At 41.0% G+C, this 19262-nt stretch overlaps 4 non-coding genes across 4 annotated transcripts; all 4 read right to left on the bottom strand.

Moving 5' to 3' along the window:
- Window positions 1-1400: 1400 nt before the first annotated feature.
- Window positions 1401-1519, bottom strand: LOC127510358 (5S ribosomal RNA). Its single transcript, XR_007929597.1, has one exon. It is a non-coding gene; the product is annotated as a 5S ribosomal RNA (ribosomal RNA).
- A 263-nt stretch (window positions 1520-1782) lies between these two features.
- Window positions 1783-1901, bottom strand: LOC127510364 (5S ribosomal RNA). The gene has a single exon (XR_007929602.1). It is a non-coding gene; the product is annotated as a 5S ribosomal RNA (ribosomal RNA).
- A 75-nt stretch (window positions 1902-1976) lies between these two features.
- LOC127510357 (5S ribosomal RNA) lies at window positions 1977-2095 on the bottom strand. The gene has a single exon (XR_007929596.1). It is a non-coding gene; the product is annotated as a 5S ribosomal RNA (ribosomal RNA).
- A 261-nt stretch (window positions 2096-2356) lies between these two features.
- LOC127510258 (5S ribosomal RNA) lies at window positions 2357-2475 on the bottom strand. The gene has a single exon (XR_007929512.1). It is a non-coding gene; the product is annotated as a 5S ribosomal RNA (ribosomal RNA).
- Between the last annotated feature and the right edge of the window lie 16787 nt (window positions 2476-19262).

Genomic DNA, 19262 nt, shown 5'->3' with positions numbered 1-19262 from the left:
CTCATACTTAAACTTTTCTATAAAATTCTCCACATTTCTACTACATAAAACAAAGTCAATTCTAGTTTGGCATACAAACTGCCCCACTATTTGTCTCCTTGAAAATTCTTTTTTCTGTTCATTCCTCTCTCTCCACACATCTATCATATTATTTTCTTCCATTAATGCTTTTAATTCTTTTCTTCCCGTATCCGTTTTAAAAACCATTCCTTCAGCCATATCTTGCTTGCTAAAAACTGTGTTAAAATCCCCCATCATTATAGTTTCTTTATACTTCTTTACAATATTTCTTAAAACATTAAAAAACTCTTTCTTTTCCTTCTCCTCCACTGGTGCATGTACATTTACCAAAATCAAGTCTCTTCCTTCATATTTTGTCTCAACTGCCATACACTTCCCCATCCTGTCCTTATACACAATTTTACTCACTTTAAAAACATCATCCTTCATTAAAAAAGCCACACCTCTCCCAAACCTCCCATCTCCATTATTATATAAAATACCTCCATCCCATCTCTTTTTATAATCAATCATCACATTTTCTCTCCAGTTCGTTTCCTGTAGTGCAATAATATCTTCCCTTTTGCATTTTTCTTTTACTTTTTCAAATTTTCCAATGTCCAACAGCCCCCTTGCATTAAAAGTAACACAACTTAAAACCATTAAAAGAAAGAAAAATAAATACTTAAAAACCATTATTCACCATTTTCTCCCTCCAGACCCATTAACACATCATATCTATTAGTTTTTGTCATTATTTTTTTTCTTGCACCTTCCAAATTTGGTTTTACCTTCAGTGATCTTCTTCTTATTTGTCCTCTCCCCCCTCTGTCTTTGTCCATGCTGTCCCTCTTTACTTCTTCTTCACTGTCAGTTTCTTTATTTTGATCCATCCTTTCATGTCCATCTCTCTCCACGTCCTCCATAAAAGTATTAAAACTGTCCGATATCTCCATTTCTGTCCATTGAGTGTCCTGCTCCTTTGTTTGTTCGTTATTAATAATGTTGTCTTTTTCTCTTTCTCCTTCATCTCTGTTGGTTGTTGCTGATTCCATTTCTTTTTGTTGTAGTCCTTCTTCCTCTTGTCGTTCATCAGTTTGTCCATCCTCCTCGTTGTTTCCTTCATGCACCTGTCCGTCCACCTGTTTTTCCCTTCCTCCTTCCACTCCTTCCATCCAGCATTCACATTTGTTTAAGACTTCTTGACACTCCGGGCACCTAACAGCATTGCACTCCCTTGCAAAATGTCCCCGTTCCTCGCATTTGTAGCACGTAAAATTGGGGCAGTCTTTCAGCAAGTGGTCCGGGCTCATGCACAGCCTACAAGTTTTCACTTGATGGCTGTGCACCAATTTTAGACATTCATAGACTCTTTTTTTTTTTTTTTTGAAAACACAAAAAGCTTACAGCACCTGGTATTCCCAGGCAGTCCCCCATCCAAGTACTAACCAGGCCCGACTCTGCTTAGCTTCCGAGATCAGACGAGATCGGGCGTGCTCAGAGTGGTATGGCCGTAAGCGAAATCTGCAGCCAAGAGTGGGCTATTTAAAATGTTAGAACAATAGATCTTGTGTAATGTGATAAACTGCTTGGAGTTTAAAACTTCAATAAACAAACAAATAAAACAGAGAAAGCACATGGGAGAGCCTTTCTCTCTCTCCGCTGCAGCCAAACACTTCCTGGATTGTACCAAGTGCACTCAGAGTGGTATGGCCGTAAGCGAAATCTGCAGCCAAGAGTGGGCTATTTGAAATGTTAGAACAATAGTGAAGTGAAACAAAAAGCTTACAGCACCTGGTATTCCCAGGCGGTCTCCCATCCAAGTACTAACCAGGCCCGACTCTGCTTAGCTTCCGAGATCAGACGAGATCGGGCGTGCTCAGAGTGCTATGGCCGTAAGCGAAATCTGCTACCTAGAGTTGGCAATTTTAGACATTCATAGACTCTGTTTTTTTTTTTTTTTTGAAAACACAAAAAGCTTACAGCACCTGGTATTCCCAGGCAGTCCCCCATCCAAGTACTAACCAGGCCCGACTCTGCTTAGCTTCCGAGATCAGACGAGATCGGGCGTGCTCAGAGTGGTATGGCCGTAAGCGAAATCTGCAGCCAAGAGTGGGATATTTAAAATGTTAGAACAATAGATCTTGTGTAATGTGATAAACTGCTTGGAGTTTAAAACTTCAATAAACAAACAAATAAAACAGAGAAAGCACATGGGAGAGCCTTTCTCTCTCGGCTGCAGCCAAACACTTCCTGGATTGTACCAAGTGCACTCAGAGTGGTATGGGCGTAAGCGAAATCTGCAGCCAAGAGTGGGCTATTTGAAATGTTAGAACAATAGTGAAGTGAAACAAAAAGCTTACAGCACCTGGTATTCCCAGGCAGTCTCCCATCCAAGTACTAACCTAGCCCGACTCTGCTTAGCTTCCGAGATCAGACGAGATCAGGCGTGCTCAGAGTGGTATGGCCGTAAGCGAAATCTGCTGCCTAGAGTTGGCAATTTTAGACATTCATAGACTCTTTTTTTTTTTTTTTGTTCTCCCTCCCCCCTCAGTCTCACTCTTTCTCTCTCTCTCTCTCTCTCTCTCTCTGTCTCTGTGTGTGTGAGTATGATTCTCTGTCTGTGTGTATGTGTGTGTGTTTGTGATCATATGGGCACCAACTGCTGCAGTAAATGTGGTGTATTCAAATGACTTTGAAATAGACCTTTTATGTTTAACCGTTTTAAATGCCTATTGCCCGCTGTGCACAGTTGCCCTGAAGCCACCGGTGTGGCGGTGCCACCGGGCTTGGGCCCGCCATCGCTGCTTGCAGCTATATATATTTATTTTTTTTCAAAATATTCGGGCACTTTTGGGGCCCTTACCATGCTCGAAAACTCTTAAACTTTGCACACACATCAGAATCCGCGGCCATCAGGGCTGGGCAGAAGCTGGTACCCGGGCATGGCGGTGGGCTCGACAGCGCCCCCTTGAATGGGCTCCGAAAACTTGGTCTATATATTAAACACGCTTACACTTATTAGTATGAAACTGGGTACACATATAGACCTCATCGGGCCTAACAACTTTCGTGCTCTAAGTTATACGCCAGCTCAACAGGAAGTCAGTTATTATGGGTTGTTTGAAAAACGCATGCTCTGGAATTTGATATACTCCTCCTAGGCGATTAATCCGATCACCACCAAACTCGGTCAGCATGAAGTCAAGACATTGATGATGAAAAATTGCCAGCATATTTTTGATATCTCAAACATTTTGGCCGTGGCGAGGCAACAAATTTATGGCGAGAAAAGGGAATCAGGAAGTGTGCATACATTGATGATTTTTATGAAACTTCACCAGTGTTGGTTGTAGGAGTCCGATCACATGGATGTGACTATTGTGAGTCAAAGTTATAGCACCACCAACTGGCAGCAGGAAGTGTATAACTTTTAAAATGCTTTGAGATCACCTCTTATTTTTACCCGCTTTGCTTCAATCTTCATCACAATAATGTCAAAACATGGCAGATGTAGATCTGTGAATGTATTTGTGATATCTTAAATATTGTTGCCATGGCAACATGTCAAACTTTAATAATATTCTTGAGCATTTTTGAGCCTCTTAACATGCTTAAAATTGCATGAAACTTGACACACACATCAATATTGTCATCCAGTAGACATGGGCAAAGCCTTAGAAACGGGCGGGGAGCAGGGGCTCTACAGTGCCACCTTTTGATAAAAGTGGGGAGATTACTTTAACCTACAGTCACCAAACTCGGTACACATATTGTTCTCATCAAGCCGGATAATTTTCTAATTTACATTCATTATCTCCGACCAACAGGAAGTCAGCTATTTTGGTTTGAATGTGGATTTTTTGAAAAAACAGGCTATGAATTTTATACTACTACTCCTACAGGGTTTATACAAATTACACACTAAACTTTTTTAACTTGGTGCTAAGACATTGAAGTTGTTTAATTGCAAACAGATGTTGGATATCTTAAATGGTTTGGCCGTGGCGAGGCAACGAATTTATGGTAAGAAAAGGGAAACAAAGTGTTATAACTTCTATATACATTAATTGATTTTGATGAATCTTCGGCTGTGTGTTCGTTGTACAAGGCTGATCACATGGATGTGACTATTGTGAGTCAAAGTTATAGCGCCACCAACTGGCAGCAGGAAGTGTGTCACTTTCAGCATGCTTTGAGATCACCCTATTAGTATAGCGCCACCTTAAAGTGCAGTAAATATGGAGTGAATTTGACATAGTCCTTTGATGTTTAACCATTTTAAATGCCTATTGCCCGCTGTGCACAGTTGCCCTGAAGCCACTGGGGTGGCGGTGCCACCGGGCTTGGGCCCGCCATCGCTGCTTGCAGCTATATTTAGGGCCCGAGCACTGATGGTGTGAGGACCCTATTGGAATTGCTCCGTTTATTATTATTCTTCCGCTTCTTCTTCTTCTTCTTCTCCCAAATGAAATGCATTTTTGAGGGCCTAAACATGCTCGAAAACTCATTAAACTTTGCACACACGTCAGAAGTGGTGAAAATTTACGTCTGTTATGGGTCTCAGAATTAGGCGTGGCAAAATGGCTCTATAGCGCCACCTACAAAATTTCAACGAGGTGCCCCTTGCACCACGTTTCACGTACAGGTATGAAATTCAGTAGACACATGTAACAGCTCAATCCCTACAAAAATGTCTCCTGGAGCAAAGTCTGAAAACCAACAGGAAGTCAGATATTTTGAATTTTCTCTGCAAAATTTGTGCCTTTTTTGCCATTTCCAGATGTTGTACTTTAACGAACTTCTCCTAGAGCCTTTATCAGATCAACATCATATTTGGTCAGTCTAATCTAAAGGCCTTTGCGACGTTAAATTGCAAAGATCTAGAGTTTTCGCTAAAGGGCGTGTCTGTGACGGCCTGACTAATTTCGATGTTTCGCCATGAAAAAGGAAGTTTATGTAACTCGGGTATACAAAGTTGGATCAGCCCCAAACTTCACATGTTTGAGAAGAGTCCTGGCCTGAAGACATCTACATGGCAATATTCAGTTATGGTCATAGCGCCACCTGCGGGCAACAGGAAATGACATGTTTTACACTGTGATTAACTCCTCATACAGATTTAACCAGAACCACATCATATTTGGTCAGTCTAATCTAAAGGCTTTAGCGATGTTAAATTGTGAAGATCTAGAGTTTTCACTAAAGGGCATGTCCGTGGCAGCCTGACAAAGTCTGATGTTTCGCCATGAAAGAGGAAGCTGTTGTAACTCAGGCATACAATGTCCGATCTGCCCCAAACTTCACATGTGTGATAAGAGTCCTGGCCAAAAGACATCTATAAGCCAATATTCAGTTAGTCATAACGCCACCTGCTGGCAACAGAAAATGACATGCTTTACACTGTAATTCACTCCCAGAAACACATTTCAATATGCCACAAAGTACCAAACACACTAGAAACAGGTTAAATCATGCAACACTTGGCTAAGTGCTAATGTATGCGATTAATGCCACGAAACAGGAAGTTGTTGTAACTCAGGCATACAAAGTCCGATCTGCTCCAAACTTCACGTTCGATAATAGTCCTGGCCTGAAGTCATCTACATGGCAATATTCTGTTACGGTCAAAGCGCCACCTGTCTGGCATTTTGAAATGACTTGGCCATAATTCTCCTGTATTTACTCACTTATATGCATGTCGCCCACTGTTCACTGTTTCCTAAGGCCAACGGGTGGCGGTGAGCCCGGGTGCGAGGGCCCTTTCATCGCTGCTTGCAGCTTTAATTAGAGCCCGAGCACTGATGGTGTGAGGACCCTATTGGAATTGCTCTGTTTATTATTAGGGCCCAAGCCACTAATGGAGCAGGGCCCTCTTGATCCCCTAAGGATTATTATTATTATTAGGGCCCAAGCCACTAAGGCGCAGGGGCCTATTGTTCTCCTAAGGATTATTATTATATATATTTTTTTTTTTTCTTCAACCTTCCAGGGCTTTTTGGGGGCCTTAACATGCTCAAAAACTCTTGAAAATTGGCACACACATTGGAATCTGCGGCCATTAGGACGCCGCAGAGGCTGGGACCTGGGCGTGGCATGGGGGCTCGACAGCGCCCCCTTGAATGGGATCCAAAAACTTGGCCATATATTAAACACGCTTGCATGTATTAGTATGAAACTCAGTACACATATAGACCTCATCGGGCCGAACAACTTTCGTGCTCTAAGTTATATGCCATCTCAACAGGAAGTCAGTTATTATGGGTTGTTTGAAAAACGCATGCTCTACAATTTGATATACACCTCCTAGGCGATTAATCCGATCACCACCAAACTCGGTCAGCATGAAGTCAAGACATTGAAAATTGAAAATGAAAATTGCCAGCGGATTGCAGCGGATTTTTGATATCTCGAACGGTTTGGCCGTGGCAACGGATTTATGGCGAGAAAAGGGAAACACGAAATGTGTTATAACGTCTGCATACATTGATTGATTTTTACGAAACTTCAGCTGTGTGTTCGTTGTAGGAGTCCGATCACATGGGTCCAGCAAGGCTCCTGTCTGCCTCGCTGCTCAGAGTGGTTTGCGTCTGTAACTCCGTATAGCTTTGTTTTGAATCTCTTACTTTCATTCATTGTTGCTTATATTATTATTACCTTATATATAATATTGCCTACCACATTAATCTGACGTCGCTAGCTTTTAATCTTTGAATCTAAATCGCTATTACAACGCGTTTGCATCTCGCTAGCTTGTTAACTTGTCATCAGTCTCTCGCGCGGTCATTTTCTTTTCAACGCGTTCATCAAACAGCTGTGGTAAGTCGGATCAGTCTACAAACACGGTGAGTCATGTCATCCTCTCCTAGTGTTATATCGTGTTCTGTTTGCCACATGTTCAGTATAGCTTTCTCTGTCAGCGACGAGGGATTTACATGTCATAAATGTAGGGAAATAGTCAGGCTGACAGAGAAAATCTCAGAATTAGAGACACGCATCCAAACTTTAATTGAGGATAGTAAGAATGTAAGGGCTTCAGATACTGTTTTGGATGCGACTAGCTTATTGAACTCTGTACATTGTTCGGTTCCGGCTGTAGAGCCCGCACAGCAGGGCACTTGGATTGAGGCGGCCTAGCCGCGGAAAACACCACTCTTCCGTTCCAATAAGAACATCAAACAGGTTCTCCCCACTCAGTGAAACACCCACTGAGAATCCTGTTGAAAGTGCCCTAGTTATTGGCGATTCTATTACACGGAACGTGAAAATAGAGACACCAGCCACCATAGTCACATGTTTGCCAGGAGCCAGAGCACCTGACATTAAAGCAAATTTAAAAGTGCTGGCTAATGCTAATCGTAAATACTCTAAAATCATTATTCACGTCGGCACTAATGATGTTCGACTTCGCCAGTCGGAGATCACTAAAATTAAAATTAAAGAGGTGTGTGAACTCGCAAGTACAATGTCAGGAAAAGTAATCTGCTCTGGTCCCCTTCCTGTTCGTCGGAGTGATGAGATAGTTAGCAGATTATCATCACTCAATGGCTGGCTGTCTAAGTGGTGTCCGCAGAATAATACAGGTTTCATAGACAATTGGAAAAGTTTTTGGGGGAGACCTGACCTGTTGAAAAGAGATGGTATTCATCCCTCCCGTGATGGTGCTGCTCTTCTCTCTAGTAATATGGAACACAGTCTTAGAGCTGAAACATAACAAACTGGGGGCCCAGGTCAGGAAGCAGACATACCGGCTAAACCGACCGTCTGCTAGCTGCCTCACGTTACAGAAGTCAGATAATTCCCAACACATAGAAACTCTTACACCTAGATATTATCACATAGAGACTGTGTCTGTACCTCGAATTAGTAAAAACAAAAAACTTCCAAACCCATTTAATGGTAAAAATTTAATTGATGTTCAACAAATAAAAAATAGAGATAATACTGATAAACAAATGATAAAGCTTGGGTTGTTAACTATTAGATCCCTTTCTTCAAAAGCGCGTGATTTTTTTCCCCAAACCAGTTCAGCGGAAATCCCGCCCTGAAGCCGATTCTAAACATTTCATTGGCCATGTCAATCACAATAACGATTGCCTACACCCAACCCTGATCCCTAAACCTACCCGTCACTGTAACCTGAGCCAATGAAATTGGTTGCAGGGTGGGGATTTCCGCTGAACCTTCTTCACGTAATAACCTAGAATATTGTCTAACACTTGATGGCTGCTCTGTTAAGTCTTCGTCGTCAGTTAGGAACCTGGGTGTGCTCTTTGATACCAATCTTTCATTTGAAGGCCATGTTACTAGCATCTGTAAAACCGCATTCTTCCATCTTAAAAATATATCTAAACTACGACATATGCTCTCAATGACAAATGCAGAACAGTTAGTTCATGCGTTCATGACCTCAAGGCTAGATTACTGTAACGCTCTACTGGGTGGTTGTTCCGCTCGCCTGTTAAACAAACTACAGCTCGTACAAAATGCAGCAGCTAGAGTTCTTACCAGAACCGGGAACACTTCCTGTAACACCAGATGTACTCATTACATCAGAAGAAGAATGGCATCTACGCTAATATTAGTCTTTCTGTTCATCCCAAGGTTTACCGTAGTCAACCGGATCCAGGCCGTATCCAGGTGCGATTGAGGACCTACACCTTGACACGACCACAACGCACCCCTGAAGTGTCAGCAGAGATTGAGTCAACTAGATCATCCATTGTGAAGGCCTCATCGACACGACAGCCAGTGGCACAGCTCCTCAACAAACCGTCCATACTGGCGTGATGAATACGATGGATTGAACTGGATTGAACCGGAAAAAATACTTTGAATGTTGCGATCCTATCAGGCTTATGATAGCTACCTGAATCGTAACAAAGCACTGTTTGCCAGAGGAGAACTGGCCCCCCGACTAAGCCTGGTTTCTCCCAAGGTTTTTTTCTCCATTTTAACACCTATTTGCCACCTGTTTGCCACCTGATGTCACCTGTTGGAGTTTGGGTTCCTTGCCGCTGTCGCCTTTGGCTTGCTTAGTTGGGGACACTTGACATTTGACATTTGATATTCAACAGTGCATTGCATCTGCATGCATTGACAGCATTTTGTTTAAGAGCTTCTATAAATTCTATACCATTTATCACTGTAAAGCTGCATTGTAAAAAGCGCTATATAAATAAAGGTGACTTGACTTGACTTGACATGGATGTGACTATTGTGAGTCAAAGTTATAGCGCCACTAACTGGCAGCAGGAAGTGTGTCACTTTCAAAATGCTTTGAGATCACCCTCTTTTGTTTACCCGATTTGCTTCAAACTTCATCACAATAATGTCAAAACATGGCAGATGCAGACCTGTTAATGTATTTTTGACATCTTAAATATTGTTGCCATGGCAACATGTCAAACTTTAATAATATTCTTGAGTGTTTTTGAGGCTCTTAACATGCAACAAATTGCATGAAACTCGACACACACATCAATATTGTCGACCAGTAGACATGGACAAAGCCTTAGAAACGGGCGTGGTGGAGGGGCTCAGTAGCGCCACCTTTTGACGAAAGTGGGGGGGTTATTTTTACCTACAGTCACCAAACTTGGTACACATATTGGTCTCATTAAGCCGGACAACTTTCTAATTTACAGTCATTAGCTCCGACCAACAGGAAGTCGGATATTTTGGTTTGAATGTGGATTTTTCACACACACTCTCTCTCTGTCCTCCCCCCCTCCCCCCTCAGTCTCACTCTTTCTCTCTCTCTCTCTCTGTGTGTGTGTGGGTCTCTGTTTGTGTGTGTGTGTGTGTGATCATATGGGCACCAACTGCTGCAGTAAATGTGGTGTATTCAAATAACTTTGAAATAGTCCTTTTATGTTTAACCGTTTTAAATGCCTATTGCCCGCCGTGCACAGTTTCCCTGAAGCCACCGGGGTGGCGGTGCCACCGGGCTTGGGCCCGCCATCGCTGCTTGCAGCTATTTTTTTTTTTTTTTTTTTTTCGTCATCCTGGGCTTTTTGGGGGTCTTAACATGCTCAAAAACTCTTGAAAATTGGCACACACATTGGAATCTGCGGCCATTAGGATGCCGCAGAGGCTGGTATCCGGGCGTTGCAGGGGGGCTCGACAGCGCCCCCTTGAAAGAAGTCCGAAAACTTGGTCCATATATCAAACACGCTTGCACGGATTTGTATGAAACTTGGTACACATATAGACCTCATCGGGCCTAACAACTTTCGTGCTCTAAGTTATACGCCACCCCAACAAGAAGTCGGCTATTACGGGTTGTTTGAAAAACGCATGCTCTGGAATTTGATATACTCCTCCTAGGCGATTAATCCGATCACCACCAAACTCGGTCAGCATGAAGTTAAGATATTGAGGATGTAAAATTGCCAGCGGATTTTTGATATCTCGAACGGTTTGGCCGTGGCGATGCAACGAATTTATGGCGAGAAAAGGGAAAAGGGAAGTGTGTTATAACTTATGCATACATTGATTGATTTTTATGAAACTTCAGCTGTGTGTTCGTTGTAGGAGTCCAATCACATGGATGTGGATATTGTGAGTCAAAGTTATAGCGCCACCACCTGGCAGCAGGAAGTGTGTCACTTTCAAAATGCTTTGAGTTCACCCTCTTTTTTTTTTTTACCTGATTTGCTTCAAACTTCATCACAATAATGTCAAAACAGGGCAGATGTAGACCTGTTAATGTATTTGTGATATCTTAAATATTATTGCCATGGCAACATGTCAAACTTTAATAATATTATTGAGTGTTTTTGAGGCTCTTAACATGCTTCAAATTGCATGAAACTCGACACACACATCAATACTATCGACCAGTAGACATGGACAAAGCCTTAGAAACGGGGGTGGTGGAGGGGCTCAGTAGCGCCAACTTTTGACAAAAGTGGGGGGGGGGGGTATTTTTATCTACAGTCACCAAACTTGGTACACATATTGTTCTCATTAAGCCGGACAACTTTCTAATTTACAGTCATTAGCTCCAACCAACAGGAAGTCAGATATTTTGATTTGAAAGTGGATTTTTCACACACTCTCTCTCTCTCTGTCCTACCCCCCTCCCCCTCAGTCTCTCTCTCTCTCTTTCTCTCTGTGTGTGTGTGTGTTTGTATGTGTGTGTGATCATATGGGCACCAACTGCTGCAGTAAATGTGGTGTATTCAAATGGATTTGAAATAGTCCTTTTGTTTAACCGTTTTAAATGCCTATTACCCGCCGTGCACAGTTGCCATGAAGCCACCGGGGTGGCGGTGCTACCGGGCTTGGGCCCGCCATCGCTGCTTGCAGCTATATTTCTTCTTCTCCCAAATGAATCGCTTTTTTGAGGGCCTAAACATGCTCGAAAACTCATGAAACTTTGCACACGCATCAGAAGTGGTGAAAATTTACGTCTGTTATGGATCTCAGAATTAGGTGTGGCAAAATGGCTCGATAGCGCCACCTACAAAATTTCAACAGAGTGCCCCTCACGCTACGTTTCACATACAGGTATGAAATTTGGTACACACATGTAACATCCCAATACCTACAGAAAAGTCTCCTGGTACGAAATCTGAAAACCATGAAACAGGAAGTTCTTGTAAATTGGGTATACAATGTCAGATCTGCCCCAAACTTCACGTTTTATTAGAGTCCTAGCCTGAAGATATCAACATGGCACTATTCAGTGACAGTCATAGCGCCACCTGTGGGCAACAGGAAATGACATGTTTTACACTGTGATTAACTCCTCGTAGACATTTAACCAGAACCACATCATATATGGTCAGTCTAATCTTAAGGCCTTAGCGATGTTAATTTGCAAAGATCTTGAGTTTTCGTTGAAGGGTGTGTCCGTGGTGGCCTGACAAAGTCTGATGTTTCACCATGAAGGAGGAAGCTGTTGTAACTCAAGCATACAGTGTCTGATGTGCCCCAAACTTCACATGTGTGATGAAAGTCCTGGCCTGAAGACATCTATATGCCAATTTTCACTTAGTCATAGCGCCACCTGCTGGCAACAGGAAATGGCATGTTTCACACTGTAATTCAATCCCACGAACACATTTCAATATGCCACAAAGTACCAAACATACTAGAAACATGTTAAATCATGCAACACTCTGCTAAGTGCTAATGTATGCAATTAACGCCACGAAACAGGAAGTTGTTGTAACTCAGGCATACAATGTCCGATCTGCTCCAAACTTCACATGTTTGATAATAGTCCTGGCCTGAAGTCATCTACATGGCAATATTCAGTTACGGTCAAAGCGCCACCTGTTGGCAGCAGGAAGTGTGCCACTTTGAAATGACTTTGCCATAATTCTCTTGTATTTTCTCGCCACTGTTGACTGTTTTCCTAAAGCCAACGGGTGGCGGTGAGCCCGGGTGCGAGGGCCCTTTCATCGCTGCTTGCAGCTTTAATTATTATTAGGGCCCGAGCACCGATGGTGTGAGGACCCTATTGGAATTGCTCCATTTATTATTATTATTCTTCTCCAAAGTGAATCGCATTTTTGAGGGCTTAAACATGCTCGAAAACTTATGAAACCTTGCACACGCATCAGAAGTGGTGAAAATTTACGTCTGTTATGGGTTTCAGAATTGGGCGGGGCAAAATGGCTTGATAGCGCCACCTAATGAAGTGCCCCTCGCGATACATTTCACGTAGATTTTGAAATTCGGTACACACGTTTAACAGCCCAATACCTACAAAAAAGTCTCTTGGAGCAAAATCTGAAACTGAACAGGAAGTCAGATATTTTGAATTAACTTGCCATTTTTTGCCATTTCCAGACGTTGTACTTTAAGGAACTCCTCCTAGAGCTTTAATCACATCAATGTCATATTTGGTCAGTCTAATCTAAAGGCCTTTGCGACGTTAAATTGCGAAGATCTAGATTTTTCACTGAAGGGCGTGTCCGTGGTGGCCTGACAAAGTTTGATGTTTCGCCATGAAACAGGAAGTTCTTGTAACTCGGGTATACAATGTCGGATCTGCCCCAAACTTCACATGTTTTATTAGAGTAGTGACCTGCACTGCACTGGACAAAATATTTAGCACTGCCTTTTATGCTTAACTTGAACAAGAAAAAAATATTCATTTAAAATATGAAATAAATGTCATAAAAACCATTAAATGTAACTTTCTCATGCATGTCAACACATTGTTACAACACTAATTTTGTGTTTTAAAACAAATTATAAGTAAACTGTTTGTGTTTCTTGAAAATGATTGCTTCAATTTATATTTTGGCAAATAGAACCTTATAATTCCAAGCGAAAAGTGTTTTTTTTAGAATTGGGTTCTATCTGCGATTAACCCGTTCCAAAAATTCCCATTTACAAATTTGAGAGGATTTTGATATTGTACATTTAGAATACATTTAGGGGCCCTGTCATTTTCATGTTTGAAAGAAACTTGTTCCCCATATAATTTTTGCTATATGGAATGCAAAAACTTTGAAGCTCAATATCTCAAAACTGCTCAAAACGCAGATAGAACCTTATAATTCCAAGGGGACGTTCTGTCTTTTTCTTTATTTGGCGCATAAACATTAATCATCTTAAAAACACAGTTTTGATACTCAAAATCTATAATTAAAACTCTTCCTTCACTATCAGCATACTGCATTACTTTTAAACAGACAAGCAACTCCACAAGCCCTTCATCATCATCATAATCACCTTCATTTTCAGTTTCATCAGGTTTAGAATCAATCTAGCTAAAGCTAGAGATTGGGAGGTCTCATTGACAATGGTCTTTTTACTCACATGCCTGTCCTTTTCTTTATTGTTCATTGAACACTGGACTACTACTGGTCCCTCTCTCTGGAGACAGGGGGTGCCACCCTGAGCTTGAATTGTGTGATCATTCTGTCCTAGATGCAATAGCTATAGCAACAGCTACTTTCTATATTATCCAAGATACTTTCCATTGTGTCTCCTTGCATGGGTCTGTTCTCTTCATTTGCCCCCATGAACAAGTCTGTACCCCCCATTACATCATTGTACTGTACATCACACATTTCTTTGCACTCTCTAGCATAATGCCCCTGCTTATCACACTTGTAACAAGTAAACTCAGGGCAGTCTCTTAATACATGTCCAGGCTGGATACAAATACAACAAGTAAAGTCAAGTCATCTTTATTTATATAGCGCTTTTTACAATGCAGATTGTGTCAAAGCAGCTTTACAGTGATAACTGGTATATAATTTTGAAAGAAAATGATGTCAATGCAGGCAGATGCAAAGCACTGTTGAATATCAAATGTCAAATGTCAAAAGTCCCCAACTAAGCAAGCCAAAGGCGACAGCGGCAAGGAACACCAACTCTAACAGGTGACATCAGGTGGCAAACAGGTGGCAAATAGGTGTTAAAATGGAGAAAAAAATGGATGATCTAGTTGACTCAATCTCTGCTGATACTTCAGGGGTGCGTTGTGGTCGTGTCAAGGCGTAGGTCCTCGATCTCACCTGGATACGGCCCGGATCCGGTTGACTACGGTAAACCTCGGGATAAACAGAAAGACTAATATTAGCATAGATGCCATTCTTCTTCTGATGTAATGAGTAAATCTGGTGTAATAGGAAGTGTTCCCGGTTCTGGCTGACCTAATTTATGCAGCCTAATAATCCTTTAACGGATTTGAAAAAATAAATTGATAATGTGTTATGTGTATGCCAGGTTAAAGAGATGCGTTTTTAGTCTAGATTTAAACTGACAGAGTGTGTCTGCTTCCCGAACAATGCTAGGAAGATTGTTCCAGAGTTTAGGTGCCAAATAGGAGAAGGATCTACCGCCTGCAGTTGATTTTGATATTCTAGGTATTATCAGCTGGCCTGAATTCTGAGATCGCAATAGACGTGAAGGACTATAATGCATTAAGAGCTCGCTCAGGTACTGGGGAGCTAAACCATTTAGTGCTTTGTAAGTAATTAGCAAGATTTAAAATCTATACGATGTTTAACAGGAAGCCAATGCAGTGTTGACAGAACTGGGCTAATATGGTCATACTTCCTAGTTCTAGTAAGAACTCTAGCTGCGTTTTGTACGAGCTGTAGTTTGTTTAACAGGCGAGCAGAACAACCACCCAGTAGAGCATTACAGTAATCTAGCCTTGAGGTCCTGAACGCATGAACTAACTGTTCTGCATTTGTCATTGAGAGCATAGGTTGTAGTTTATATATATTTTTAAGATGGAAGAATGCGGTTTTACAGATGCTAGAAACATGGCCTTCAAATGAAAGATTGGTATCAAAGAGCACACCCAGGTTCCTAACTGACGACGAAGACTTAACAGAGCAGCCATCAAGTGTTAGACAGTATTCTAAGTTATTGCGTGAATAAGTTTTTGGTCCAAAAATTAGAATCTCTGTTTTTTCTGAATTTAGCAGCATGTACAGAGTGAACAGCAATGGTCCTAGTACTGAGCCATGCGGTACTCCATATTGAACTTGTGATCGATATGACATCTCTTCGTTTACTACTACAAACTAATAACAGTCAGATAAGTATGATTTGAACCATGACGGTGCAATTCCACTAATGCCAACATAATTTTCGAGGCTATTTTAAAGAATATTGTGATCAATACTGTCAAATGTAGCACTTAGATAGAGTAACACTAATAGAGAGATACAACCACGAACTGATGATAAGAGCAAATCAATAATAACTCTAATGAGAGCAGTCTCAGTACTATGGTACGGTCTAAATCCTGACTGGAAATCCTCACAGATACTATTTCTTTCTAAAAAGGAACATAGTTGTGATGATACTGCCTTTTCTAGTATTTTTGACAGAAAAGTGAGATTTGAGATCGGCCTGTAATTGACTAATTCTCTAGGATCAAGTTGTGGTTTTTTAATAAGAGGTTTAATAATAGCCAGCTTAAAAGTTTTCGGTACGTATCCTAGTGATAAAGATGAATTAACGATATTAAGAAGAGGATCTATGACTTCTGGAAGCATCTCTTTCAATAGCTTAGTCGGTATAGGGTCTAACATACATGTTGTTGATTTTGATGATTTAACAAGTTTAGACAATTCTTCCTCTCCTAAAGCAGTAAATGAATTGAATTTTTCCTCAGGGACACTACAATGCACTGTCTGACGCGATACTGTAGTAGATGGTTGCATGGTTATAATTTTCTCTCTAATATTGTCAATCTTGCAAGTAAAGAAGTTCATAAAGTCATTACTGCTGTGCTCTTTGGAAACATCAGAAGTTGAAGCTTTATTTCTTGTTAATTTAGCCACTGTACCAAATAAATACCTAGGGTTGTGCTTATTTTCTTCTAAAAGTTTTGAAAAATTGGCAGATCTAGCAGTTTTTAAGGCCTTTCTGTACTCAATCATTCTCTCTCTCCACGAAATGTGAAAAACTTCTAGTTTTGTTTTCTTCCAGCTGCGCTCCATTTTTCTGGCTGCTACCTTTAGGGCCTGAGTGTGCTCATTGTACCACGGCATTGGATTAATTTCCTTAATCTTTTTTAAACGCAAAGGAGCAACTGAGTCTAATGTGCTGGAAAAGACAGAGGCAATAGTTTCTGTTGCAACATCAAGGTCTTCTAAGCTGTCTGGTATGCTAAGGCAATGAAACTGATCAGGAAGATTATTTATAAAGTGATCTTTAGTGGTAGAAGTGATGGTTCTACCATATTTATGGCAGGGAGGCAGTTTAGCAGCCTTGACTAAATGTAGTATACACGAGACTAGATAATGATCTGAGATGTCGTCGCTCTGCTGCAGAATTTCAAAGGCATCAGTATCGATTCCATGTGACAATATTAGATCTAAAGTATGATTACGACAACTAGATTATTGTCTGTGATAATATCATTTACAATAAGTGCTTTTGAAGAAAGGGATCTAATATTTAACAACCTAAGCTTTATCATTTGTTTATCAGTATTATCTCTATTTTTTATTTGTTGAACATCAATTAAATTTTTACCATTAAATGGGTTTGGAAGTTTTTTGTTTTTACTAATTCGGGGTACAGACACAGTCTCTATGTGATAATATCTAGGTGTAAGACTTTCTATGTGTTGGGAATTATCTGATTTCTGTAACGTGAGGTAGCTAGCAGACGGTTGGTTTAGCCAGTCTGTCTGCTTCCTGACCTGGACCCCAGTTTGTCATGTTTCAGCTCTAAGACTATGTGCCATATTACTAGAGAGAAGAGCAGCACCATCCCTGGAGGGATGAATACCATCTCTTTTCAACAGGTCAGGTCTCCCCCAAAAACTTTTCCAATTGTCTATGAAACCTATATTATTCTGCGGACACCACTTAAACAGCCAGCCATTGAGTGATGATAATCTCATCACTCTGACGAACAGGAAGGGGACCAGAGCAGATTACTTTTCCTGACATTGTACTTGCGAGTTCACACACCTCTTTAATGTTAATTTTAGTGATCTCCGACTGGCGAAGTCGAACATCATTAGTGCCGACATGAATAATGATTTTAGAGTATTTACGATTAGCATTAGCCAGCACTTTTAAATTTGCTTTGATGTCAGGTGCTCTGGCTCCCGGCAAACATGTGACTATGGTGGCTGGTGTCTCTATTTTCACGTTCCGTGTAATAGAATCGCCAATAACTAGGGCACTTTCAACAGGATTCTCAGTGGGTATATCACTGAGTGGGGAGAACCTGTTTGATGTTCTTATTGGAACGGAAGAGTGGTGTTTTCTGCGGCTAGGCCGCCTCACTGTTACCCAAGTGCCCTGCTGCGCGGTCTCTACAGCCGGAACCGAACAATGTACAGAGTTCACTAAGCTAGTCGCATCCAAAACAGTATTTGAAGCCCTTGCATTCTTACTATCCTCAATTAAAGTTTGGATGCGTGTCTCTAATTCTGAGATTTTCTCTGACTATTTCCCTACATTTATGACATGTAAATCCCTCGTCGCTGGCAGAGAAAGCTATACTGAACATGTGGCAAACAGAACACGATATAACACTAGGAGAGGATGACATGACTCACTGTGTTTGTAGACTGATCCGACTTACCACAGCTGTTTGATGAACGCGTTGAAAAGAAAATGAGCGCGCGAGACTGATGACAAGTTAACAAGCTAGCGAGATGCAAACGCGTTGTAATAGCGATTTAGATTCAAAGATTAAAAGCTAGCGACGTCAGATTAATGTGGTAGGCAATATTATATATAAGGTAATGATAATATAAGCAACAATGAATGAAAGTAAGAGATTCAAAACAAAGCTATACGGAGTTACAGACGCAAACCACTCTGAGCAGCGAGGCAGACAGGAGCCAGACACTTTCACTTGTCTGTTATGAATAACTCTAAAGTACTCTGCACCCTCTAGCGTTACAAACTTTGTTGAATATGGCAACGATTGAACAGTGTCAGAGAATTTACCTTTACAGAAGCGTGTCTCATCTGCAATGTCTGTTCCTGGCCATCTCCTCCTCTTTACTGGAGTTGTTGCTTTTCCTCATCCGTGATATAGAAAGATTCATAAATGAAACAAGCTCATAATTGTTCAGGCATCTAGCCATAATTTGACAGTTTTTGATTTTAAAACCATCAATCAGTCTTTCTTTTCCCTTAATGTGATTCATCATAATCTCGTACTTTTTATCTCCTTTAAACAGACATCCACAAACCTCCTTAATTCCTCTGAGTAGCCCCATCATTGTGATTTTTTTCATCCCCAACAATTTCCACACACACTGTTAAGTTCTTGTCAAACATCTTTTCCTCCATCATGACACGATTCCCACTGTCCTTTTTAGATGCTAGTTATGTTTGTTGTACTTCATTGTCTCCATCCATGTGCTCCATTCAATTAACAAACAAAACTCAAGAAAATCCCACCCACAAACAGCAGCTGCTCCAATAGGAACTGGGAGAAACAAAACTGAGAACTTAAAGTAATCCCTAATCACCAAAACTCTTTTTTCTCTCAAACACTGAGAAAGCAGCTCAAGGTTCCACATTATCCTTGCACACGCTCCTTGTACACACTGAGTGGTATGGCAGTAAACGAAAGCTGTGGCCAAGAGCAGGCTTTAAGACATTCAGACACTCTTTTTTTATTTTTTTCCTCAATATTCAAATATTTCCATTATAAATATAATACAACACAAGAAAGTTCCACATTAAAATATAACAGAATATTTTCTACAAAAACTTTTTTGTACATCTAAAAACCATCATAACATAGAATAAAAGCATTTTGTCATACCATAAAAAGCATTCCATTATACAGTATCT

This window comes from Ctenopharyngodon idella, chromosome 3 (genome assembly GCF_019924925.1).
Source record: "Ctenopharyngodon idella isolate HZGC_01 chromosome 3, HZGC01, whole genome shotgun sequence".
In the NCBI taxonomy this organism is placed as follows: Eukaryota; Metazoa; Chordata; class Actinopteri; order Cypriniformes; family Xenocyprididae; genus Ctenopharyngodon; species Ctenopharyngodon idella.
This window is presented reverse-complemented; position numbering and strand designations above follow the sequence as displayed.